At 48.6% G+C, this 25,721-nt stretch overlaps 1 long non-coding RNA gene across 2 annotated transcripts in view; it reads left to right on the top strand.

Annotated features, from left to right (window-relative positions):
* The window catches only part of LOC100579768, a 309,638-nt gene that overhangs the window by 140,400 nt on the left and 143,517 nt on the right, over positions 1 to 25,721 (top strand). Inside the window, exon 3 of one of the 2 annotated variants that reach the window (XR_004026205.1) lies at positions 5,918 to 6,086. The exons of the other annotated variant lie outside the window; for it this stretch is intronic. This is a non-coding gene — a long non-coding RNA (uncharacterized LOC100579768). The remainder of the gene's footprint in view (positions 1 to 5,917; positions 6,087 to 25,721) is intronic. 2 annotated transcript variants of the gene reach the window in all.

Genomic DNA, 25,721 nt, shown 5'->3' on the forward strand with positions numbered 1-25,721 from the left:
TGCTGTGTACAGGGTGGGCGGGAGAGAGACTGATGAGGGGATGATGCCCTTATGCTGGAAGGGGCAAGATGAAGCCCCTCTGGGTTTGGTGGGACCTTGGAGACATCTGCCTAGTGTGTGGTCACCCAGAGGCCAAGGATGTGCCGTTTCTACTTGCTTGCTGCTTTCTCTGGGAGTGACTATTTCTTCCAAGGCAGTGTAAGAGCCTGGGCATAGGAGACAGGCAGAACTGTGTGGGGATGTTGCCTCCATAGCTTTCTAGATGAGCAACCTTAAGAAAGTTTGAACAGTTTCTCTACATCCTGGGTTCTTCATCCATGAAATGGGAATTATTGTTTGAGCCTCTAAAGCAAGACAGTCAAATGAGATGGGCATTTGAAGCCTTCAGCAGGGTTGCAGCCTCACAGCTAACTCTCAACTAGCTGTGATGGTTACAGAGCTGTAGGTTGCTCATAAGTCAACATTGTAGTTGCTGAAGCCATCAACTCAGCTACAGGATACAACACTGAGCCCTTTTCACTACCCTTTGATGGGTTTCCTTTTCCGTAGTATGGGCCATCGGCTAAGGTGACTGAAAAAGGGCCTTTCATATTTTCAAAGGGGCAAAGAAACTTCAGTCGTTGGTTGGGCATTTTATTGAGTAGAGGTGACTCCATGCAGTTCTTTTTGGGGGAAGGATGCTGCACATTCCAGGGTTTAACAAAAATTTATTGAATGCTTACTTTGCCCCAGGTACCTGTCTTGGTAAAGGCGATAAATAAGACAGCCTCATCCTCATCTTCACCAAGCCACCAGTCTGGTGGTGGTGACTGGGGTGGGGACTGCTGAGGCATTGGGCCCCTTGAAGCCTTCCCTCTGGGTGTCTTCCTCCCCAGGATGGTCTGGGCTCTCTCTGAATGGGAGGAAGTTGGTCTGAAAGTGCCTCAGTGATCATTGAAATAGGTTTGCCAAAGATAGAGGGGAAAGAGATGGCCAGCCTTTGTTTAGGAACTCCCGGAATGGTCTTAGGTCAGGAAAGAGTGAATGAGTACATTTCTCCCAATTTCTCGGCCGGAGATTGCAAACTGACTCCTTCATGGCAGGCTTCCTTATCTCTGCAACATTTGTTTACATGTTCCCTTCATAGATTTCTAACAGGATGAAGACTTTGTTCCTTGGGGTAAGGGTCTACCTCCAGGTGTGTGGGGAAAAGTTGAGAAGCTGCTAAATTCTTGGCTTTGACTTGTCAGTGGTTTTTTGGAGGGCCTGGAGCTGGGATGGAACTGATAAAATTTGGTAATTACTTAGGCAGTCTCCACTTTTGTTGCTCCTGGGGCCAGATGGCGTTGGGCTAGAAACAATATTGGAGAGTTCTCTTTGGTTTTAACTGCTGTACCTGGGTGCTCTGTTATCCAACCAGGGCCTCTCCTAAGTTCTCTTTTTTTTGAGATGGAGTTTCGCTCTTGTTGCCCAGGCTGGAGTGCAATGGCGCTATCTTGGCTCACAGCAACCTCTGCCTCTCGGGTTCAAGCCGTTCTCCTGCCTCAGCCTCCAGAGTTGCTGGGATTACAGGCATGCGCCACCACGCCTGCCTAATTTTGTATTTTTAGTAGAGACGGGGTTTCTCCATGTTGGTCAGGCTGGTCTGGAGCTCCGGACCTCAGGTGATCTGCCCGCCTCAGCCTCCCAAAGTATTGGGGTTACAGGCGTTAGCCCTGTAATCTCCGTGCCCAGCGAGTTCTCTTCTTCTTTTAAGCCTCTTCCTTCAGAAGGAAGAAGACATAATCTATATGCTGGCTGGCTCTACACAGCAGCAGGTATCACAAGGGGTTTTTGTCTGCTTTTGCTTCTGAAGGTTAAGCCACTACCTATTTAGAGAGGCCAGGTCAGGGTGTGTGTGTGTGTGTGTGTGTGTGTGTGTGTGTGTCTTTTTCCCTAGGGTGGGCATTTTCATTCAGGAAGGTGTTGTTATGATCCCCTGTTGTAGAGGAAGAAGTGAAGTTTCAGAGAGATGAAGTGCTTTGGCTGATGTCACACAACTGATAGATGACAGAGTCACATATGTATTCAGGAGTCTGGTCCAAAGCCCAGAGGAAGGTGAGCCATGCATGGCCTGATGGCACAGAGCATGAGCTCTGGTTGCACAATCCTGGGAGGTTACTTAATCTTGAGAAGTTTTCTTATCTGTAAAATGGGACAGTATGTATCCCAGAGGATCATCTTGACCATTTATCAAAGTCAGGTCCTCCTCTGTATGGAGCGGAGAACAGTGTCCAGCACGCAGTACGTGCTCTGATGATCTTGGCTGTAATGACCATCCTGGTTAGGGTGGATTTGACCAAAAGCTAGAGTAACTGGTAGCTTCCTGATCTGAGAGGTGTCAGCGGGAGGTGTGGGCCAAAGATTGAGAATCTTGTCAGGGGTGGCCACGTGAGGGTGGAAGTGGTTTGAGTGAGGAATGGTCTTGAGGCAAGAGTTGGACAAACTGTCCTCTCTCTCTCTTTTTTTTTTTTTTTTTTTACTTTTTTCTGAGATGGAGTTTTGCTCTTTTTGCCCAGGCTGGAGTGCAATGGTGTGATAGCGGCTCACCACAACCTCCACCTCCCAGGTTCAAGTGATTCTCCTGCCTCAGCCTCCCGAGTAGCTGGGATTACAGACATGCACCACCCACGCCCGGCTAATTTTGTATTTTTAGTAGAGACGGGGTTTCTCCATGTTGGTCAGGCTGGTCTTGAACTCCCGACCTCAGGTGTTCTGCCTGCCTTGACCTCCCAAAGTGCTGGGATTATAGGCGTGAGCCACCCCACCTGGTCAACAGTGTCTTCTTTAAGCAGAACTGTAGCCCTGAAGTACCCAGGCTAGAACTCTCTATTGAATGAGGATCACTCCATCGTGCCAGCTGCTGTCATATTGCTTTGATGGCCTTTCTCAGAAAGGAGGAAGGTGGTGCTGGGTGTGGCTTTGGCTTCCTATGGCTGCCCCAATGCTGGTCTGACACTTTCTGAATCTGGTTTATGGTTAGATCCGTGCGTCCTACCCCTCCGTGTCCTGGCCTTGGAGAAGTCATTTCCCTCCCGCCATGATTGTCCACCTTCAAAGGTCAACAAAGGCAGTAGGCACTGCTGAGCTCTTGCAGCCTTCAGGGCTGAGCTGCTTCCTCTCCTGCTTCCAGTGAGGGGTTGCTTGAGGGTGCCTTTAGGAAGGAACCTCACCCCTAATGTAACTTGAGCAGGTCTTTGCTCTAAACTCTTCGCTGGGAACATACCCTCCTGTGGGACTTGGCATGGCAGCCACCTCTGCAGAGCCACCTGTGCCACAGAATAACCTCTTCTCCCTAGACACCCTGTGTGTCCTTGGTTGGATTCTCTAGATGGGAGGAACCGGCTGAAGCATAACTGTGTATGTTCACATATGTGCCTTAGAAGAGTTTTATGCTGGAAAGGATTTGTAAATCAGAAAAATGAATGCTGGTATCTAATTTCCTGTCCCCGTTTTAAGTCCAGACCAAGTCACCTAACCCCTCGGGCTTGCAGCCCGCATCATCCACTGGGTGATTACCTTGAGTTATCTGGTTCAGTCCCTTTGCTGTGGGCACCCTCTTTACCTCTACAAGTAAACTGCAATTAATTTGGCAGCAGGGGCAAGGGAACTGACGAGTCTTGGGTGCAAATCTTGAGATGCTTTGGCACATTATCTAATTCATTCTTTTTCTTTTCTTTTTTTTTTTTTTTTTTTAGACAGGCTGGAGTGCAGTGGCACGATCTTGGCTCACTGCAACCTCTGCCTCCTGGGTTCAAGTGATTTTCGTGCCTCTAGCCTCCTGAGTAGCTGGGATTCCAGGTGTGTGCCATCACGCCCAGCTAATTTTTGCATTTTTAGTAGAGACAGGGTTTTGCCATGTAGGTCAGGCTAGTCTCAAAGTCTGGCCTTAAGTGATCCACCCTCCTTGGGCAGGGTGCCACCTGCCTGAATGAAAATGCCCACCCTAGGGAAAAAGACACACACACACACACAGAGAGAGAGAGAGAGAGAGAGAGAGACCAACCTGGCCACTCTAAATAGGTAGTGGGTTAACCTTCAGAAGCAAAGGCAGACAAAAACCGCTTGTGATACCTGCTGCTGCATAGAGCCAGCCAGCATATAGATTATGCTTTCTTCCTTCTGAAGGAAGACTCTGGGATTACAGGAGTGAGCCTGGCCCCAATTCAATTCAATCTTTATGGGTATCGAACAAGGACATTATTTATTACCCGTGGTTTACAGAAGTCAAACCCAAGGCTCAGAGAGGGAAGACATTTTTTAGTCTCACTGTGAAAGTGACAGAGCTAGAATTTAGTCTCTGTCACGCTAAATCTTGCTGCATGCTCCGTCTAGTTCAGAGCCTGTGTGGAAGTCGACACTGGAGTCCCTCAGTTTTCCTCATCAGGCTCCTGGCCTGATTCTTCCAAGATCAGTCTCTTTCCCTCAGCGGAAGCCAGCTGGGAATCACTGGCCTTGTAACCTCTTCAAGTGACCTCCTTGGGGTGTTCACAAGGAGCATAGCCATCCGGAGAATGATATCGTTTTTTCCTAGGGCTGGGATGGGGGTGGTATCTCTCACATCATTCCAGAAACAGCGCCAGCCCTGCTTTTATCAGCGGGGGCCACGAAGAGGCGACAAGCCCTGATCAAATATGAGCGAGATTGACAATCTCAGCACTTTCCGGGGAAAGGATGCCGTCCCGCATGGCTTCATGCCTCCGAGGAAGCCCCATCCTGAGACAGAGAGACCCCAAATCACAGTGTGTTTCCTTTTGGCCAGAGATGAGGCTTACTCATCTCAGACAGCTGTGTCCACGGCATGTTCCTCCAGGACAGCTGCTCCAGATGAAAAGAAGAGATGCTCCCAGAGCCTTGAGGGGCTGCTGATAGGAACCCAAGGCCTCACCCTGGGGCTGTAACCTGTGGCTTCAAAAATATATGTATTTGAAAGCTTCTAGCAAAACAGATTACACAAGAACTCAAATGTAAGATCCCTTTGGGATTCTAACTTTTTTTCTTAAGGTGTTTAAAGAAAAATGACACCCTTAAAAAGAAATGCCATTTGTTTTCAAAGCTGCAGCACCAAGGGACATGGAAGAGAAAGACTGAAATGTCCCTGAAAATGAGTGAAGATTCCAGTCTGTTTTTACTAATGTCTGAAATCTTAGGTTTATTGCCCTTGCGCTCCTCTGTCCCAGGGTCTCTGTGTGGCAGGCGAGTGGGTCTCATTCGATGGTGCAGTCATCGTGTGGCAGAATGCATGCTCACACAGGGAAGTTTGTTGAGCGTCTCCTTTGAGCAGTCCTTCCTCTGATGAGGTGCACAGGCTGGCATCATGCCCATTTCATAGATGAGGAAACTGAGGCTGAGAGGGATGCAGCAATTTAGGACTTCTGAGTGGTATCACAGAAGCCCCATCCTCTTTTGTGGCATGTACTTTCTCTATTTGGGAAGTTAAATTGGACTATGGGGGTTGGACCAAGGGGTCTTCTTGCTTCCGCTTTCTCTAGGCCAAGGCTTTGCGGTTATGGAGGAAGAAAGAGCTGGGGTCTGTCTTGGCAACCCTGTGACTCTTCTCCCCTATCCTCACCTGCCTTCTCACTTGACCAACATTTTTTAAGGACTCCATGTACAAAGGTGGGGCTGCGGCCCTTTCCCAACCAGCACTGTGGCCCTGCACCCTGATGTGGGATGGTTAAGGCACACAGGCTTCATGGATGGGGGCCTACAACCACAGATAATGCAGAGGTGGACAGGGTATGGTCCGGCAAGTGGAGGTGCTGGAGAAAAGCTGTGTTAGGCAGCACGGGAGCCGGGTGTGGGATCTCTCAAAGCCTCGAGTCCCTGGCACTGCTGTGCTCTGTGAGGCCTGCCTTTGACTCCATGGCACTGACAGTCATACCTTTTGCTTCTGCAGCTGACCACACTCCCTGGAGCCTTCTCCTGAGGTGCGCGGGTGACCTTGGCACATACAGCCATCGTGATGGTACTTTAAGTGGAGGCTGAATCATCTCCCCTTTGAGCTGCTTGGCACGTGGCTCCCTTGGTATTCACCTTTTACTGCCAGGACACTGAGATTTGGAGAGGTAAGTGGCTTACCGGAGGCCATGTGCTAACAGAGAAGATGAAGAGATGATTGAAACAGGCCTAAGACCAGACCTAAGGGTCTGTACATTTTCCACATACTTTCCATATCTTTAGAGGCCTGACCAAAGCAGATCTTTTCCTTTCTTCTAGGTGAGTCCAAAGGCACCTGCCTGCTGGGCCCACTGTTTTCTAACTTTCCTAACTCTCTGATCCCTTGGGGGTGATAGTCAAATATTCGAGTCTGAGGCATTGGGATACATGGTGCCAGGTTCTGAGACTCTGCGTCAGGCCTGAACCCTGCATTTTGTGGAGGTGGGTGGGAGAATGTTCCCTGAGGGAACATGCCTAGACACGGGGGACAACAGTTGCCCTCATGGGGAGGCATCTGTTTACTCGCTGCTATGGGTCCGCTTCAGCCTTTCACAAAACCACTGCAGGTGAGTGAGTTCCTGCTGAATATCAGGCCTGGTCTCTCTAGACTCATTATTTCCCCCACCCAACCCCTATGTTAGTTCATCTCTAGCCACATTTTTATTGCCATCATCCAGGCCTAGGCAGGCCAAGATCTTTTAACAATTTTAATTACTGAAAATAATAACTGCATTTTTTTTTTAAAGCCCAACTTTTGGTAGTGTCAGCCCAAAATACAGTCTTTGTGTTGCCATCTGGGAACTGGATTTGGAATTGTTCTTCCACGAGACTGAAGAGCAGAACGGCAGGGCCAGAGGTCCCACGAGCTGTTCAGACCCGGCTCTGCTCCTTGCTGGCTGAGTGACCTTGGGCATTGTGATTCATATTCTCATCTGCCTTCAAGTGTGGTTATGAATGCTTTTTATCCTGCTTATTAATTTCTATGATTGCCATAAAATATTAACACAAATTTAGAGTTTATATAACGTAATATATTAATGCATAGTTTTTTTTTTTTTTTTTTTTTTTGGTGGGGGGACGGTGTTGAGACAGAGTCTTGCTCTGTCACCCAGGCTTGGAGTGCAGTGGTGTGATCCTGGCCCACTGCAGCCTTGACCTCCAGGGCTCAAGGGATCCTCCCACCTCAGCCTCCAGAGTAGCTGGGACTACAGACGTGAGCTACCATGCCTGGCTAATTTTTTTGTATCTTTTGTAGAGACGAGGTCTCACTATCTTGCCCAGGCTGGCCTGGAACTCCTGGACTCAAGTGATCCTCCCACCTCGGCCTTCTAAAGTGCTGGAATTACAGGTGTGAGCCACTGTGCCCTGCTCATGTCCAGTTATTTAGGGCAGAGGTCAGACATGGATCTCTCCAGGCTAACATCAAGGAGCCTGTAGGCTGCCTTCCTTTCTGGAGACTGCAGGGGAGAGTCTGTTCCTTGCTCATTCTGGATATTGGCAGAATTCGTTTCCTTGAGGTTGTAGGACTGAGATCCTGTTTTCTTGCTGGCTGTCCAGCTGCATTGAGCTTCTAGAAGCCTCCCCTCTAGGCTTGTGGCCTCCTCTCTCCATTTTCAAGTCCAGCAATGGTGGGTCCAGTTCCTTTTAGGATTTAAATCTTTTCTCCCTCTTTCTTTTCACCTCTGTGATCTCAGCTAGAAAAGATTATCTAATTTTAAGAATTCATGTGATTGGACTGGGGCCACCCTGATAATCCAGAATAATCCCTACTTCAAGGTCCTTAGCTTTAATCACATCTAGGAAGTTCTGTTGCCATGGGAGGCAACATATTCACAGGTTCCAGGAAATTCCGACATGGGCATCTCTTTGATTGGAATGAGATGTGGCAGGTTTTCTGACATAGTACCTCAGAAGAGTTACTGTGATGATTAAGTGAATGGATACATGTAAAGTGCTTAAAATATTATGTACAGCCATATGAATTTGGCAGCATTGAATTGTTGACCTATAAAAGGTCAACTTAATAGTATCTGGTCTACAGTAAATCTTCAGTAAATGTTTGCTGTCATTACTCTGGTGGTAGAAATGTCATGCTTTATTTAGCCAGTTTGCTATTATTGGGCATTACTTTTTAAAGAGTTATTATCATTTTGGTGTTATAGTATATATGTGAACACCGTGATCATCATGCCTTTTTCAAATTTTATTCTGATTTAGGGCAATGCATGTCTTTCCAGGCCACACTCAGTCTCCTGCTCTGGTACCAGTGTCTCTCTGGCCTGAGGGGCCCCTCTTTCTTGCAGAGCCCCTCGACCAGCACCAGCTCAGCTCTGCGCCATGGGTGTGGGGGGGGACTTTTCTCTTTTGGGAAGTGGGCCATGCCTCTCCTTCTGGAGACCATTCCCTTTGGCTTCCTCGGGGCCCTTGGCTCTTTGAACCAGCCTGCAGGGCACCACCCCTGTGGGCCCATTTTTGTCAGGGGATGACTACCTTTCCAAGGGCACCCTGAGTCCCAGGTCCTCAGGCCCACAGATGTTGGGCCCTCAGAGTGTGATCCCATATCCCCAGCTCTGTAACTCCCGGCATGTGTGGCTCTTAAGACTCACAAGGCCATGTTCGCCTTGGCCAGACACTTTCGCCTGTCAGTTCTGCCAGTTGGGAACTGTCATCTCCACTGTGTGAATGTGGAAGGGATCATGGAGAATTTCCATGGCTTGCCTAAGGTCATCAAGCTGGCATCTCAACCCAGGTTCGTCTGCCTGTGATGACAGGAAAGAAATCAGGTGTGGTTCTGTTCTTGTTGACCCATAGCCACCTCTCATTAAGGCTTCTCCTGCGGGCAACTACGCAGCCAGTGGTGGGAAAGCACCTAATTTACATCTTCATGCATTGAAACGGATGTCACTCACCTCTCCCCCTTGACCTGGAGGAGCCCCCCAAGGCTGCCATAGGGGACATGATAACCCATTCTACAGCTGCTGAACTAAGGCCCAGGGAGTGTCCAGAGGTTTCTGAGGTCCACCATGTACTGTTGACCAGGATGAGTGATAGCCACCTGGTGTCAATGTTGAAGGTTCTCATTCAGTAGAGCTGGGTTCAAATTCTGACTTGCCTGACCAGCTGGTGCCTCATTTTGCTTTAAGTATTGGAGCCTCCAGCTTTATTGTCTTTCAATAGGAAAGACTGTGAGATTCAGTCCCTCCTTGAAGCTGGGCATCGGCTCTCCTGTCCTGGGTGCTGTTTAGGTGGTGGCTGTTCTGAAGTGGCTTTGGAAAGCCTGGAATGAAACTGTCATGTCCAATGCTGAGATTTGTATAGACTGTCATTTTAACTGTGGTTATTATTCCTTAGGATCTGAGAAATAAAATCGGAGGAGGGAGCAGGGCCTGCCTCAGGGCTTCCTCTCCAAGTTGAGTGACCCATCTTCCCAGGTCTCCTTTTGTTCTGTCTTTAGCCTCTCTCCTGAGGTCCTGAAAGAAGAGAATGTGCTGTTGTGGGGGGCCTGGAAATGCCCCATGCACCATCTGGTGACTCAGTAAGGTGATGTGTGTCCTCTGGGGACAGAAAGAGGTCCTGCACAGAGTGTTCCTGCCCGTTGACGCCCTCCCCAGATCCTAACACAGAGTCTGACACATAGTAGCCTCCTGGTAATCTTAAGCGAAAGGACACATTTCTCAAGTGATCTTAGCACCATTTCATGCAATGAATTCCAGCCCAGCCCTTTATTCTGGCCAGCCCTGGTGGGTCCATTAGCTGCAAAAATTAGTTTGCTCAGTTTTAATGCAAATGAGTATTACATTATTGTATTGATTAATAAAGAAGCTCTCTTTGTATGATATCAAGACCATGAAGAAATTGCAAAGACATAGGTAGGGTCTACAGCAGGGTTTCTCAGCCTTGGCACTGTTCATATTTTGGGTCAGATGATTTGTTGTGGGGGCTGTCCTATGCATTGTAGGATGTTGCTCAGCATCTCTGGCCTCTACCCACCGGATGCCAGTAGTGCTGTCAGTCGCAACCCCAGCTTCCAGTTGGGACAACCTAAAGTGTTTCCAGACATTGCCACGTGTTCTTTTGTGATGGTGGTGGTGGTGGTGTGTGCATATGTGCATATGTGCATGTGTGCATGTGTGCATATGTGCATATGTGTGTGCAAAAATCTCCCTTTGTTGAGAACCACTAATCTAGAGACCACCTAATAGGGCTGACACGGGCTCTTCCACAGAGCCTTCTGCTTGAAGACAGACAGGTTGATGGATAGTTGGATTTAGGGAAAAGAAAACTGAGTTGAGGGTTTAAAGTGAATTTCATCCCCAATGTGGAAGATGAGTGTTCCGTTCCTGACTGTAGGATGTGGAGCATATTACTCCACATGTGCGAGAAAAAAAATCATCCCATCTACTTCAGGACTTTTGTGTGATTAAAGAGGCAAGGTAGTCTAGTGCTTTTCATTCCATGGGCACTCAATAAAAAATAGGGGTTATATTTATGAATAGTAACAAAAAGCCTCTTAAGGAAAATTATTTTGGGCCCTTGTTCAAGGTTCGGTTGACCATTTATTTTTAAAGAGATGGGGGTGGCCCAGGCTGGAGTACAGTGGTGCCATCCTAGTTCACTGCATCCTCGAACTCCTGGGCTCAATCGATCCTCCTGCTTCAACGTCCCAAAGTGCTAGTATTATAGACATGAGCCATTACACCTGGCCCGTTTGACTATTTTTTCTGCTTGATTGTAGAGAAGGGAATGTAAGTCATGAAGATCTAAACTATAAAGCCTGCGTGGCTCAGAGGCTGAGCATGGATTGTGGTTTAAGGAAGCCCCAGGTTCAATTTCTGGTTCTGCCACTTGCTAACTGTGGTGAGACCTTGCCCAGCTTTCATACTGTCAGGTTCTTTGTCTGTAAAATGGGGACAATAAGAGTACTGACCTCACCGGGCTGTTGTGCTAGTGGCTGTGCTGCCTGAATGGGCCCTCCTTTATTTGAATCCCTCTGCCACAGTTGTCCCATTTTTTTTTTTTTAAATGGTGACCCAAGTTCCATTATGGACAATCAGGCGTTCAGGGGAAGGAGGGATCCAAAGCAGAGACAAAAGCAGCCAGCCAGCTCATCCCCTCTGCAGCTGATACTGAGGAGGAGGATGCCAGTGGGAAGAAGCGTGGCCATATGGCCAGCAGGATGCCTCACTGGTAACAGTCAGCCCGGCCCCTTTGAAGTGGTTTTAAGACCAATTTGGTAACTTGATTTGGAAAGTGGTATCGATGACTCCGAGGGCGCAGGCTGCTCATTAGCTGCTGTCTGGGCCCGGCAAATTGGTTTAAGTGGAATGAAATTGGTTCCTTCCCTCCCTGTGCTCATGGCTGAGGTCCAGGCCCGATTGTAATGGGAACCTCTCCTGGGCAAAGGACGTAGAAAAGCTTTCCGGGGAGTCTGACCCTCTTTTTTCATATGTGAATTCTGCTTTCCCCTGGGGGTCAAGGCAATAGGCTGATAAAACATAAAAATGAACGTGAAGTGGGTGGGGTGAGTGCGTGTGTGGGAAGTCAGATCAGAGGAGAATGAACAATGAACAGTTGCCGAGTATTTTTCAAGGGCCAGTTAACCATTCCCCTGTTGAGACACTGTGCTTGATGCTTTTTTTTTCTTTTCTTTCTTTCTTTTTTATTCTCCCATATTACAAACACTGCTGGGAGCAACATCTGCACGTGCTTTCTTGGTCACTTATGTGAGAGCTCTTCCAGGATTTATACCCTGAGGCGACTTCGCTGCTGTGGAGGCTAAGGAACATTTTCTGTTTTATAAGACGCGATCACATTGCCCTCCAGAACAATCATGCCAATTTACACTCCCACTTACTGTACACAAGAGCCCTGTTTTCCCCCATCTGGTCACCCACAGTTGATAGGTCAGAATTTTGCTTTTTGCCAGTCTCATGGGGGTGATGCCATTTCTGGTAGTTCCCCTGATTGCCAGGGGGATGAGCAGCCTGCCCTCAACTGCCCCATGCTGAAGGCCCTCCAAAGGCAGCATGAATCCTCACAGTCCCCAGCCTGTGCCCTGACGACCTAGGAGGACACGCTGGTCTCGTCCATTGCTTATCTGAAACGATTCCTTTTCCCTGTTCCTTTTGTTGCCTTGGGTGTCAGTTTTGGACCTCCCACTGAGCAGTTTTTTCTGTCACGTAGCCATAGACAGGACTGAGTTCTTTGGAAAATAATCACATCCCACTGTTGTTCCCATCCATTCATTTTTTCCTTCAGCTAATCAACATTATTTAGCACGTTACTCAGCACAGGATGTGGAACCAAAGGCCTGGCTTTTGGGACACTCACCGTCCCCGGTCAGCTCTGTGTCCTAGGGAGAGACCCATGAGCTCTCTGGGCCTCCTTTTGTTTCTCTGTAATAAGGGACTAAAGCTACCAGCCTCGCTGCGGGTTGGAAAAAAGAAAGAGTTAGTAACACATGTGAATGTGTACGAAGGGGTTTAGAGACAGACAAAACATTGCACCAAGGCAGGGCTGGCTGGAGTGCAGACCCAGGAAAAACACTGCAGGCCAAATTGCTTCTGGTCTGTCAGGGTACCAGCTACACATCCAAGGCAGGGAACTTAGGGCGACTGGCCTTTCTGCTCATGCTTACTCTCCCAAGTGTGTTGGGTTATTATTATGCACAAGTCATTCAATTGATTGTATTGGGTGCCTAATATATCAGACAGTCCTAGGTGCTAGGGATAGAATCCCAGAAAAGTAAGTTTTAGTTTTCTTCTGTCAGCACCGGTCAGCCTGCCTTTGACCCAAGGTCATGACTCCCTCCCTCCTCCCTTCCCTTCCCTGCTCTGACATTCTTACCTTGTTTTTGAGTTCCTTATTCCCCAGTTTCCTCCCAGCAGCAGGCTCTGGGAACAGTCCTGTTCATTTATATAACAAATATTTATTGAAATGCGGACTTGTTGTTTTCATAATACCTGTGTACAAGTTAAACCCGTGGTCACTTGTTCAGAATGTGCCTCTTGTTTATGACAAGAGGTGGTCCCTTGTTGAAGGCCTGTCACATAGCAGGGACTCAATCTTTTCTTTCCTTCTAATAAGTAGGCGAGTGTTTTCCTCGATTTGCACACGAGGAAATGGAGGCTCAGAGAGCCTAGGTAGCTTACGCAAAGCCACACAGCTGGGTTAAATGGGTTCAGCACCATACAAATCTGACCTTTAATGTCTGCACTCTTATTCTCTGGCTTATTGGGAAAGAATTGGACAGGCATGGTAAATGAAGTGGATGGAGGCAAAGAGATAATTACCGTTGCTCAAAGGCGGATCGAGAGAGTTTGGGCAAAAACAGAGCCATGAACAAGCTCTTGAAAGTCCCGTCGTCCTGGACCTGTGGTCTGTCCTTTGTAACTGCTCTTTCTTTGGCATTCCCTCTGTCTCCCCTGCCCAGCCCAATGCCAGGCACGCTGAGCCTGCAGGGATTTACAAGGTGGGCCTCAGGTTTCTCCCCTCCCAGGTGGGCATAGGAATCACTGCTTAACTTAGATTTGGGAGAATGAAAGAGTCAGGCAGAGTCTCACCCAGCCCTGTTTCTTAGCTGCTTTGACACCTGGGGCAGGTTTCTGGACCTCTCTGGACATGGCCAGGTGTGTTGTGACTGCCCACCAGAGGCTGGGTCTGTGAATGGAAGACTGAAGAAAAGGCGATCATCACAGTCCAGGGACAAGGTTTCTGAATCTTGTGAAATACTTACAAATACTGTGAAACAGGAATACAAAGAAAAGCTCACATTTATTAAGCACTTACTTTGTGCTATACCCTCTTGTAAGAGCCTTGTACAAATTAGGCAGACAGACAATATTATTATCCCCATTTTACCTACAAGGAAACTGAGTGCAAAGTGACAGCTTTTCTGCAGAGCCTGTGCACAGGGGTCAAAGTTTGGGAACACACTGCCTTTCTTTAATCTGAAAGTATCTGTTGGTCTCGCTTGTTGAAATTCCTAGAATCCCAGAGAAGGAAGTTTTAGCTTTCTTCTGCCAGCCCCGGTCAGCCTGCCTTTGACCCAAGGCCATAGTAATTTTCAGAGTGACTTTCCCTCTGTTTTATTATCCCTGACAAAGGGATACAGTATTGTGAGGTGGCTGTGGATGGTGTGTAGCAGTGTTTTCCTTCTCTTGAAAAGCAGCTGCCGAGTGGTGGAGCACAGAGGTATTCCCTGAGCTCCAGCTTGTGCCCACGGTAGGTCCAGGGCGTCTGGGGGGAAGGAGACGGACTCTAGGTGGTCCCGTCTGGTTTCTCAGGGGAGAAAATTCATAGATCTATCTCCTGGCTGTCATCCAATTCTGTGTAGAAGGGGAAAGCCAAGGTTGCCCTCAGATTTTGATCTTAGTTCACTCTGATTTCTCTGTTCCAGACCAGGAGAGCTTCAGGGAAGCTTGGTGACTATGACTGGATGAATTCTGTCCCCCTTAAAACCATAGGTTGAAGTCCTACTCACCCATACCTCAGAATGTGACCGTGGTTGGAAATAGGGTCTCTAGAGAGGTACAGTTAACTGAGCTCACGTGCCGGGGCTCTAATACGGTCAGACTGGTGGGCGTCCTTATCGGAAGAAGAGATTAAGATGACACATGAGGAGGGAAGACCACGTGTAGACACAGGGAGGAGGTGGCCATCTATAAGCCCAGGAGAGAGGCCTCGGAAGAAACAACTCTGCCCGCACCTTGATCCTGGACTTCTGGCTTTCAGAATTGTGAGGAAGTAAACCTCTGTTGTTTGAGCAACCCAGCCTGTGAAAATTTGTTATAGCAGCCCTGGCGGATCAATACAGCGATCATGAGCAAGTCATGCACCCTCTCTGAACCCCCTTGGTCTCAGCTCTGAAAAGAAGCTTGAGAATTTCTACTTCACAGGCTGTGGTAAGAGGCGTCAGGAATAGCCGACTTTCGTTGGGGGCTCACTGCGAGCCAGGCCCTGTTTAAGCCTTTTCCATGTCTGAACACACTTCATCTTCATGTGTAGCCTTTGGCTGGGGAGGGGAGATACTACTGTTCCCATTTTACAGATGAGGAGAGTGGAGCACAGAGCTGTTAATGAACCTGTCCCATGTTAGTCAGCAAGGAAGGGGCTGGTCAACATGTGGAACTTCATAGTTGTTCTCTGGTGCCCACACACCAGATCACTATGCCGTCCCAGCTGTTGTTACAATAAGACTATTGTAGGTGAAGGGCCCACCCAGTAGTGCCTGGCCTATGGGACACATTGAAGGCCAGCCCCCTGTGACCTGAACCTCCCATTTGCTGCATTGACTTTGGAACGTTTGAACTCCAGGAGCTCTGTGTGTGTGTGTGTGTGTGTGTGTGTGTGTGTATCTGTCTGTCTCCCTCTCTCTCTTTCCTCTCTCCCCCACCTTTCTTTTCTTCCCTCCTGTTTTTGGGAGGGAGCTCAGCCTCCCTTCACTGCTGCTGCCCATCAGCATCCTCTCCCTATTCAGCCACCCCCACCCCCCATCCCTGGTATTAATTGACTTTGGCTCCTGTCCCAGAGCTCAGCCTGGCACCCAGACCTGCCATGCTATACTAACGTCTCTCACATGGTTAAACCAATGAGGGTGGCATTTAGGAGATGACGCTGAAACCCGTGAATCTGCCCTTTCTTACTGGGCCCTCACTGCTCTAGAGTCCCCGCCTCTTTTACGAAGTGGCTCTCATGGTTGATGGGTGAGTGTCAGGCCCCACCCAGGGACAGGGAGGCCCAGTGCTGGCTGTGGAGTTACCCAGACCTTACGGTAAAAACGCATCACCCTGAACTGGGGCCAGGCCAGGCATCAGCCCAAGCCGGCCCTGCCCAGCGGCTGGATTCTGACTCGCTGTGCCTTAGTCACAGGCCAGACACTCTTCTGCTTCCAGCTGAGGCTGTCCCCCACCTTCCCTGGCGGCCTGGGTTCCTGGAAAAGCTGCATGCCAGAGGACGGGAGTTTCCCTCCAACTTAAGCCATTAGAACGCTCATTTATTGAGCACTTACTAAGTGTCAGAGACTGTGCTAAGCACTTTACATGAGTCTTCTCATTTAATACTTTTAATAAACTTCTGGGGCACATGCCCTTCTAATCTCCCTTTTACTGATGATGCAGGCTTGACAGTGGGAATGCTAACCACAGAAAGCGGCTCACCTCACTTGGGTGCTACTGTGTGCCAAGTCCTGCGGTTAACACCCAATAGCCCCATGGCGGCATGCTGTTATTACTCTCCCTGCATAGGAGTGAGAGGCTGAGACCTGGGCGTTTCTGGGTGTCCCAGCTCCTGTATGCCATCTGCCTGTCCAGCCCTTAGCCACAAAGCTGTTGTGCCATGTGGGGAGATGCGGCCAGAGTTTCCCAGGTGAGGCTGGTCCTGCTTCAAGTGTGGGAGCTCCAGCCACTGCTCCATGCTGCCTCCACTCCTGAACCTGAAGGTGGAGGAGTTTCCCACTGTCTCTATTAAGCACCGGGGCCCAGAGGTCACCAGGCTCAGATGGAATTTGCTTAAAGGACTCTTGGGAGAAGAGCTGATCGCGGGGGATCAGAAGAGACAGCTGGCAATCACTTAGGAGACAGATGTGTCACCAGAACTAAAGACTGACCTGGGAGGACTGACTTTCACCCAAAAGGGCCTGGGCTGGGAATTCTCCTTTATGTCTCCTTCCCTCACACTCAAGATTCAGGTGCCCACGAGGAGCACCTTCTAGTGAGGAGGTGTAGGAGGGAGGATGGCTAACAGCTCAGTCTGCTCAGCACTTTTACAGTTTATAAGCCATTTCACAGACATTATCTCACTCCATTGGGCAATCACATGGGAATGCAAGCCCCTGTCTTTTCTTGTCTTTTTTCGAAATGGAGTCCTGCTGTGTCGCCCAGGCTGGAGTGCGGTGGTGTGATCTTGGCTCACTGCAACCTCCGCCTCCCAGATTCAAGCGATTATCCTGCCTCAGCCTCCCGAGTAGCTGAGATTACAGGCACGTGCCACCATGCCTGGGTAATTTTTATATTCTTAGTAGAGATGGGGTTTCACCATGTTGGCCAAACTGGTCTCGAACTCTTGACCTCATGATCCACCTGCCTCAGCCTCCCAAAGTGCTGGGATTACAGGCATGAGCCACCATACCTGGTGCCCCTGTCTTACTGAAGAGGGAACCGAGGCTTCCTTAGAGAGGGAGAGGACCCTCCTGGGAAACTTCCATCCCACCTGCTCCTTCTACCCCAGTGCACTGCTGGAGCTCAATATTCCTGAGGCAAAGCTCCCTGCACAGCAGTGTCCACAGCCGTGTTGTTGTCATACCCGTGCACCAGCAGAGAGCTCAGGGGTAGGGCCCTGAGTAGGAAGCCCAGGGCAAGGCCAGTGGGTAGAGTTGATGCAGGCCTCAGGCTGATCAAAAGGAAGACAGCGTCACAGCATAGATCTGACATCTGAGGGACGTCAGATCACAGAAAGGTCTTGAGATTAGAGCTGAATGAATACCCCTAGGAGAAATTAAAAGGCGTGTAACAAAGGAGTACAATATCAACAGCAAGCCTCCCCCGGTCATCACATGCCTAGACTGCCTGAACCTCACATTTGTCATTGCACTGGTCCTTGGCACTGTCCTTCAAGGGAAGAACTGTTTGCCCTATTTTGTAGACTAAGAAACACATCCAGGAAGCAGCTGAGCTGGGAATTAAGCCCAGGGTTGATCCCAAAGCCTCCCTTCTTTCCACGCTGCTCTGCTTCTTAGAAAAACAAAAACAGAATTCTCTTTTTTTTTTTTTTAAAGACAGAGTCTCACTCTGTTGCCCAGGCTGGAGTGCAGTGGCATGATCTCGGCTCACGGCAACCTCTGCCTCCTGGGTTCAAGCGATTCTCCTGCCTCAGCCTCCCAAGCCGGGACTACAGGTATATGCCACCACGCTCGACTAATATTTGTGTTTGTAGTGGAGATGAGGTTTTACCACACTGGCCAGGCTGCTCTACTCCTGACCTCGTGATCTCCCTGCCTCGGCCTCCCAAATTGCTGAGATTACAGACGTGAGCCACTGCGCCTGGCCAAAAAACAGCATTCTTTTAATGTTGCTCTAGGAAATTTATTTTTAAAAAATGAATTTCCTTCTGCAATGCCTGGCTCACGACTGATTGTAGATCAAGAAACAGATCTTGGGCCTTTGCCACCCAAGCAGGTTCAGAAAGACTGCCCTGGCCTCCATGTGCCCAGGGAGGCCAGAGAAGCCCACAGTTTCACTGTCTCAGCAGAGATGGAGAAACCTGTTAAACTGTCTAAGAAGCTAATAAAAAAAATCCCAGTGAGATCATGTCTGTTAAAGCCCTTTGAGCTCCCTGAGCTCTGAGGCTGTCTTAACACTCACTGTCTCATTGCTTACTCAGCACAAATTTCCCCAGGGCTGCAAAGCCCCTTCCCTGTTTCCAGACCCCTGGTTTCCTTACTCATTTCATTTGATGCTTCCTTTACATCTTGAAGATCTGCCATTTTTTTTCTTTAAACACCCTATTCTAGAAAGAACTGGCATGTTTTGGGTACCGATTTTGTGCTAAGTCTTTTTTCTCCATTGGCTTTATAGTCATACTTTGAAACAAAATGTAATATGTGCCCTCATTTTCAGATGAGGCAACAGAGGCATAGTCTGGGGAGCTCAGCAAGGTCTCATGGTTTAGAATCGCAAGCTGTGTCTGCACCTAGGTTGTGCCTGCATTTTTTTTTTTTTTTTTTTTGAGATGGAGTCTCGCTCTGTGGCCCAGGCTGGAGTGCAATGGTGCGATCTCAGCTCACTGCAACCTCCACCTCCACCTCCACACCATTCTCCTGCCTCAGCCTCCCAAGTAGCTGGGACTACAGGCGCCTGCCACCATGCTCGGCTAATCTTTTATGTTTTTAGTGGAGACGGGGTTTCACCGTGTTAGCCAGGATGGTCTCGATCTCCTGACCTCGTGATCCGCCCCCCTTGGCCTCCCAAAGTGCTGGGATTACAGGCATGAGCCACCGCACCCGGCCCGTGCCTGCATTTTTCAGGTCATTCTCTCCAGTAGGCAGAAGCTTCTCTGTCCTTCCTCAATGGGAGAACAAGGGCCTGCCTGGAATTTGGCCCTGAACTGACGGTTATGGCACATTACTTATTCTTGCTTTGAAAGTCGGGCTGGGCAATTTCTGTCCTTTTGAATTGTTCTGGAGTATCTTGGCGCTGATCTGCTGGGAGATCACCCTACTGCAACCTCCCTGTGCAGGAATGCTTTTACTGGACTCTGTGTAAAATGAATGAACAGATAGACCTTGATATTGGAGATATCAGCCTGTAGATTGCCTGAGAACCTGACTCAATCCCCACTCTTGTCTCCATCTGCAAAAATCAAGCTCTTTGGAATACCTTTATCGGGGGTGGCCATAAAGATAGTTAGAAGAATAAATTATAATAGCTAACATTTATTTAGTATTTAGTATTATAGTAACATTTATTTAGTATTTAGTATCAGAAACCATTCTAATGTTTGCTCTGGTAGCAACAGCACTATCCACACCCCTCCCAAATCAACCATGAGATAAATTGAACAGGTAATTTGCTTCCATTTTACAGATAAAAAAGCTGAGACTGAAACTCTAACTTGCAGAATTAGAGCTGAAACCCAGATCTCCTGAGATTAGAGAAGACATTCCCTTCTCCCTACTCCAAGAAATCTGTCGTGAGCTCATTTCTATGTGGACTTCCTAGATGACTGGAACATTTTTTTTTCTTCTTTTCTTTCCTTTCCTCTTCTTTTCTTTTGTTTCCTTTTCTTTTCTTTTGCTACAGCTCACGTAGGTGACTGGTTCATAATTTCTCCTTCCCAGTAGAATCCCAACTACAGAAGATACATACATAAATGCAAAGCATGGCCTAGGCAGGTTGGCTCCAGGACTTTGGAGAAAACATGCACAAACCTTGAAATACTGATCATCTTGAATATCTCTTAATTACTAGCAGTAAGGCACAACCATATGCAAAGAGAAACCAAAACCATGGACTTTTGCCACTGTTTGACATTGCTCCAAGAAAAGACTTGCCTTTGAGGGTGAAGTTGACCTCTGTTACTCTTAAGTTTCCTTGTGGGCCTCAGAATGCTATTTGAGAATCATTCTGAGGGATGACAGAGGCCTGCAATGCCTATGTTTTAACTAGAACAGATGCTTTTTGATGAAATTGTCTTGTTGTGGTTGTGTGACTGCTGTGACTGAGACTCAACAAGTACCCACTTCTTTTTTTTTTTTTGAGACAGAGTCTCACTCTGTCACCAGGCTAGAGTGCAGTGGTGCCATCTCGGCTCACTGCAACCTCCGCCTCCCAGGTTCAAGCGATTCTCCTGCCTCAGCCTATCCAGTAGCTGGGACTACAGGCACGCACTACCATGCCCAGCTAATTTTTGTATTTTTAGTAGAGATGGGGTTTCACCATTTTGGCCAGGATGGTTTCAATCTCTTGACCTCGTGACCACCCGCCTTGGCCTCCCAAAGTGCTGGTATTATAGGTGTGAGCCACCGTGCCCGGCCAACAAGTACTCACTTCTACCCGTGGGTGTCATTCAGCCCCCCAGTGCCACTCCTAGGTGGGAGTTGCCTGCCTTGAGCAGGTGAGCAAACTGAGGCCCAGGGATTGACTTCCCCAAAGTCATACAGTGTAGAAGAAGGATTCGGGCCTCTGTTTGAGTTTGTGGATTCCTCCATGAAGCAATGACTGAGCTGCTGCTCTGCAACTGCTGCTCGGCTTGGTCCTGGGAGTCTGTGAGCTCTGTACCATGGGCCAGGGCTTTCTGTGTGCTGCCACATTTATCCTTTGCACCACCCTACAAGCCTGTCCTCCAGGTCCTCCATCCTTTATTCAAAACATTTAGGATGAATTATGTTTGGGAGTTTATCCGGTTTTGAGATTTTAGAAAGGCAACACAGTACACATATCATACCATGTGTTATGGGCTGAATTGTGTCTCTGCAAATTCATATGTTGAAGTCCTAGTGCCAAGGACCTCATAATGTGACTGGATTTGAAGGTAGGGCCTTTAAAGAGGTAATTAAGTTAGAATTAGGCTATTAGGGTGGGCCCTAAGCCAACTGGGCTAAAGTCCCCGTAAGAAGAGGAAATTTGGACAGAGACACCAGGATGCGCACACACGGAGGGAAGGCCATGTGTGGACACAGTGAAAAGACAGCCATCTGCAAGCCAAAGAGAGGCCTCAGGAGACACCCAACTGCCAATACCTTCAACTTGATCTTCTGGCCTCCAGAATCATGAGAAAATAAATTTCCGTTGTTAAAGCCACCCACTCTGTACTCCTTTTTAATGGCAGCCCTAGCAGACCAATATACCGTGTGTCTGGGGCAGTGCCTCTAACCAAGCCCAAAATTTCTACAGGGAAATATATTAATTTTCATAGTAAGTGGGATAAATAAAATCCATAAACAGCTTCATGGTAGTTCAGGTCAAGACACTAAGTTACTAACACACAGTGGACCTGAGAGTTATGCCCAAGAGTCTGTAATTCCCTTCCTTCCCCTTCCCGAGACAGAGTCTTTCTCTGTCGCCCAGGCTGGAGTGCAGTGGCACAATCCCAGCCCACTACAACCGCCGTCTCCCAAGTTCAAGTGATTCTCATGTCTCAGCCTCCCAAGTATCTGGGATTACAGGCACGTTCCACCATACCATGCTAATTTTGTTTGTATTTTCAGTAGGAACGGGGTTTTTCCATGTTGCCCAGGCTGGTCTCAAACTCCTGGCCTCAAGTGATCTGCCTGCCTGGGCCTCCCAAAGTGCTGGGATTACAGGCGTGAGCCACCACGACCAGCCGTAATATCATTTCTATTCTGCAAATAAAAAGCCAAGCTCCAAGAGGCTTAGTAGTTTGCCCAAGATGCCCAGTTAGTTTCTGCAAGGGCTAAATTTGTAGCTGGGTAGCTGGCCTCTAGGCCTTTGAATTTGCGTATCATACTGTACCACCTCTTGACAGAGATAGCCTGGGTTAGTGCCCTCTCAGAGCTTGGGGAGGTAGACAGGCACATCTACAACTATAGCGTGTCACAATGGAGTGTGGGAAGGGCATCTGGGACCCATGCTCAAGGGGAAGAACCTTGGCTTTGCCCCCAGCACTCAGCTGTTCCAGGTTGAGCCCTAGTGCTTGTTCCACAGGAAGGATGGTGCAGAGCCAGGCTGGCAGGGCTGGGGCTGGAGCTGAGGCTGAGAGGGGCCTGCCCCTCATCCATCCAGCACCATCAAAGGCCTTTCCTTGGCTGGCAAGAAAGGAGCTCTGAACAAAGTCTGCTCTGTCTTTCCACACTGTGTAGGGACAGATAGGGAGTTGTGGCAGGAGAAAGGACTGCCACCTCTATTCCAGGTTCCATGGTGAAGGGAAGACACAGCTCTGCAGTTTAATTTGTTGTTGTTGTTGTGTTTTGTTTTTGTTTTTGTTTTTTGAGACAGAGTCTCGCTCTGTTGCCAGGCTGGAGTGCGGTGTCTCGATCTTGGCTCACTGCAACCTCTGCCTCCTGAGTTCAAGAGATTCTCCTGCCTCAGCCTCCCGAGTAGCTGAAACTACAGGCATGTGCCACCACGCCTAGCTAATTTTTGTGTTTTTAGTAGAGATGGAATTTCACAATGTTGGGCAGGATGGTCTGGATCTCTTGACCGCGTGATCCACCCACCTTGGCCTTCCAAAGTGTTGGGATTACAGGCGTGAGCCACTGCGCCCGGCCAGTTTAATTTTTTTATGTCTCATGTTTCTCTGCAAAACATGAAAACAGGGTCTGCTTCACACTTGAGCTAGAGCCCTCCTTTTAGTAGAAGCTTGTTCTTATTTATTCATTTTTATTTTATTTTAAGAATGGCCTTTCATAGGCCTCACTATCATGGTAGGCACTATTATTACTATTATTATCATCACTATCATTATCACTTTTTATTCCCTCTGGTAACTAACCAGTTATCACTGACCTAGCTTGCATGGTGGTTTAATGCTTTTCAAACAACTTTTCAAGCACCGTTTACCTCTACTTTAGCTACTAGTACCATCCCCCTATTTTGCACATGTGGAAGTGCAGGGTCAGAGATGCCAAGTCACTTGCCCCAGGTTGCACAGCTTGGGGATGGCAGAATCCACGCTCTGCTCCCGAGCACTAGGAAAAGCACCGTGATAGCCTGTGATATGAAGCCCTCTTCAGACTCAAGTTTCAGGGGTGGTTTTAAACATGTCTTCTGGCTGGACGCGGTGGCTCACGCCTGTAATCCCAGCCCTATGCGAGGCCGAGGCGGGCAGATCACGAGGTCAAGAGATCAAGACAATCCTGGCCAACATGGTGAAACTCCATCTCTATTAAAAATACAAAAATTAGCTGGGTGTGGTGGTGCAAGCCTGTACCATGCAGCTACTCAGGAGGCTGAGGCAGGAGAATCACTTGAACCCAGGAGGTGGAGGTTGCAGTGAGCCGAGATTGCGCCACTGCACTCCAGCCTGGTGACAGAGCGAGACTCTGTCTCAAAAACAAAAAAAAAGAAAAAAGAAAGAAAGAAAAAAAAGTCTTCTGCAGGCCATGGGGTCATGGTCTTCATTTTATAGGTGAACAGACTGAGATACAGGAGGAGTCACTTGCCTAGGGCCAAACAGCTCATTCCTCTTCAGCCCTTCCCAGTCCTGGGAGCGAGTGTTTCTCTTTGCCTTGGGAGGCTTTGCAGCGTGTGCTGCGCAGCTGATAGCACTGCAACCTCTGAACGTGCACACACACACAAGGTGCACACAGGCATGCGCATGGCAGGCAGGGAGGTGTGGGTGCACTTTCCAGCTTCCCTGCCGTTCCCCGTTCTGCAGGGCAAGGCTGAGAAACAGCAGGCAGCCTGTGTGATATGGGGATAGACGTGTTCTCAGATCTTGGCCATGGTTTCTAATTCCCTGGCACCAAAAGCCCTGCTGGGTGATCAAAGCTGAGTGCCCTTAACAGAAAGCAGAGAGGCACATGGGAATGACAGGTGGTGAGGTGAAGGGAACATGGGCGTGGCATCAAACAGGATGGACAGAGTGGTTGGTTGGCTGATCTAAGTGTGGGGGAGGTTGTAATCTATTCATTTAAATGAATATATTTATTCAGCACCTACCATACCAACCTTAGAAAACTTCATACTTTCTGTTTTTTTTCTCTTCTTTTTTTGTTTTTCTTTTCTTTTCTTTTCTTTTTTTTTTGACAGTGTTTCGCTGTGTTGCCCAGGCTGGAGTGCAAGTGATTGTCCTGCCTCAGCCCCCCGAGTAGGTGCATGCCGCCATGCCCAGTTAATTTTTTGCATTTTAGTGGAGCTGGGGTTTCACCGTGTTGCCCAGGCTGGTCTCGAACTCCTGAGCTCAGGCATTCCGCCCACTTTGGCCTCCCAAAGTGCTGGGATTACAGGCATGAGCCACTACGCCCGGCCTATGCTTTCTGTTTTACTTGATCCCCTTTTTGGGGAAGACAGGGCAGGTTGAAAAGTCTGCTTTCCAGGGGAGGAAACTGAGGCTCAGAGAGGAGAGAGTCAGATGCCAGAGGTAGGTGAGAGCCAGGATTTGACCCAGTGATTTAGGATTCCAAGTCCAAGGGTCGAAGTGTGTCTTGACAGCTGCAATCTAGGATCTGGATGTGCGCCTTCTGTGGCTCAGTGACTCCAGAATTTTTCCAACATCTGGTTATACGGAATAACAATAGTAGCATGAATGATCCCATAGCTGACAGCCACGGGAGCCATGTGCCAGGCCTGGTTCTAAGCACATGTCATATTTGAACTCACAGAGTCCTCCTAGCTCACTGTGAAGTGGGTACTATCGAAGGAGAACCTTAAGGGCCTCAGTCAGTTGTCACGGTCACAGCACCAAGATGGGAACCCAGCAGGCGGCCTGGGTCCTCATGGTTTGCTGCTGTTCTGTGCTGCCCCTTAGCGGGGTGGGGTGGGGTGGGGTGGGGTAGGTGGGCTCAGGCCTGCAGAGCATCTGTGTGGCTCTAACGGAGAAAGAGCAGGAGGGAGATTTGGGATGTCTCATGTGTGCTAGCCATGTGAGTGCATTTTACCAAGCGAATTGATGACTATTTATCAGTCCCCTGATTGCTTCCTGTCTTATGTTTTCATCTTATCCATGCATTTAGTGAGCATTTATAAAGGAATTCTGGTATTCTAAATATTCTACACTCTGGGGGTATAAAAGTTAAAAGACCCAGGCCGGGCGCGGTGGCTCACGCCTGTAATCCCAACACTTTGGGAGGCCGAGGCGGGCGGATTATGAGGTCAAGAGATCGAGATCACCCTGGCCAACATGGTGAAACCCCATCTCTACTAAAAATACAAAAATTAGCTGCACATGGTGGCACGTGCCTATCGTCCCAGCTACTCGGTAGGCTAAGGCAAGAGAATCGCTTGAACCCAGGAGGCGGAGGTTGCAGTTAGCCAAGATGGTGCCACTGCACTCCAGCCTGGCAACAGCACGAGACTCTGTCTCAGAACAAAAAAAAGACCCAGTGTCTACCCTTAAAGGAGCTCTTCTCATTGAAACTCTTTAAGGAAAGGAGGCAGGAAACAGACATCTTTAATGGGCCAGAGGCTGATTTAGGCTCTGACATTGTTAAGCTGTTCAGCATCTGAAGTTCAAAGAGGCTGAGAACAAACCGGTTAGGAAATGGCAGAACGGGGTTGGGACCTAGGTCAGCAGCCCCTCAGGAGCCCCTGGGTGCTTGCGCTCCTAGCCCCAAGTGCGATATACAGGTGAGGCCCCTGCAGAATTTT

This window comes from Nomascus leucogenys, chromosome 16 (genome assembly GCF_006542625.1).
Source record: "Nomascus leucogenys isolate Asia chromosome 16, Asia_NLE_v1, whole genome shotgun sequence".
NCBI classification, from domain to species: Eukaryota; Metazoa; Chordata; class Mammalia; order Primates; family Hylobatidae; genus Nomascus; species Nomascus leucogenys.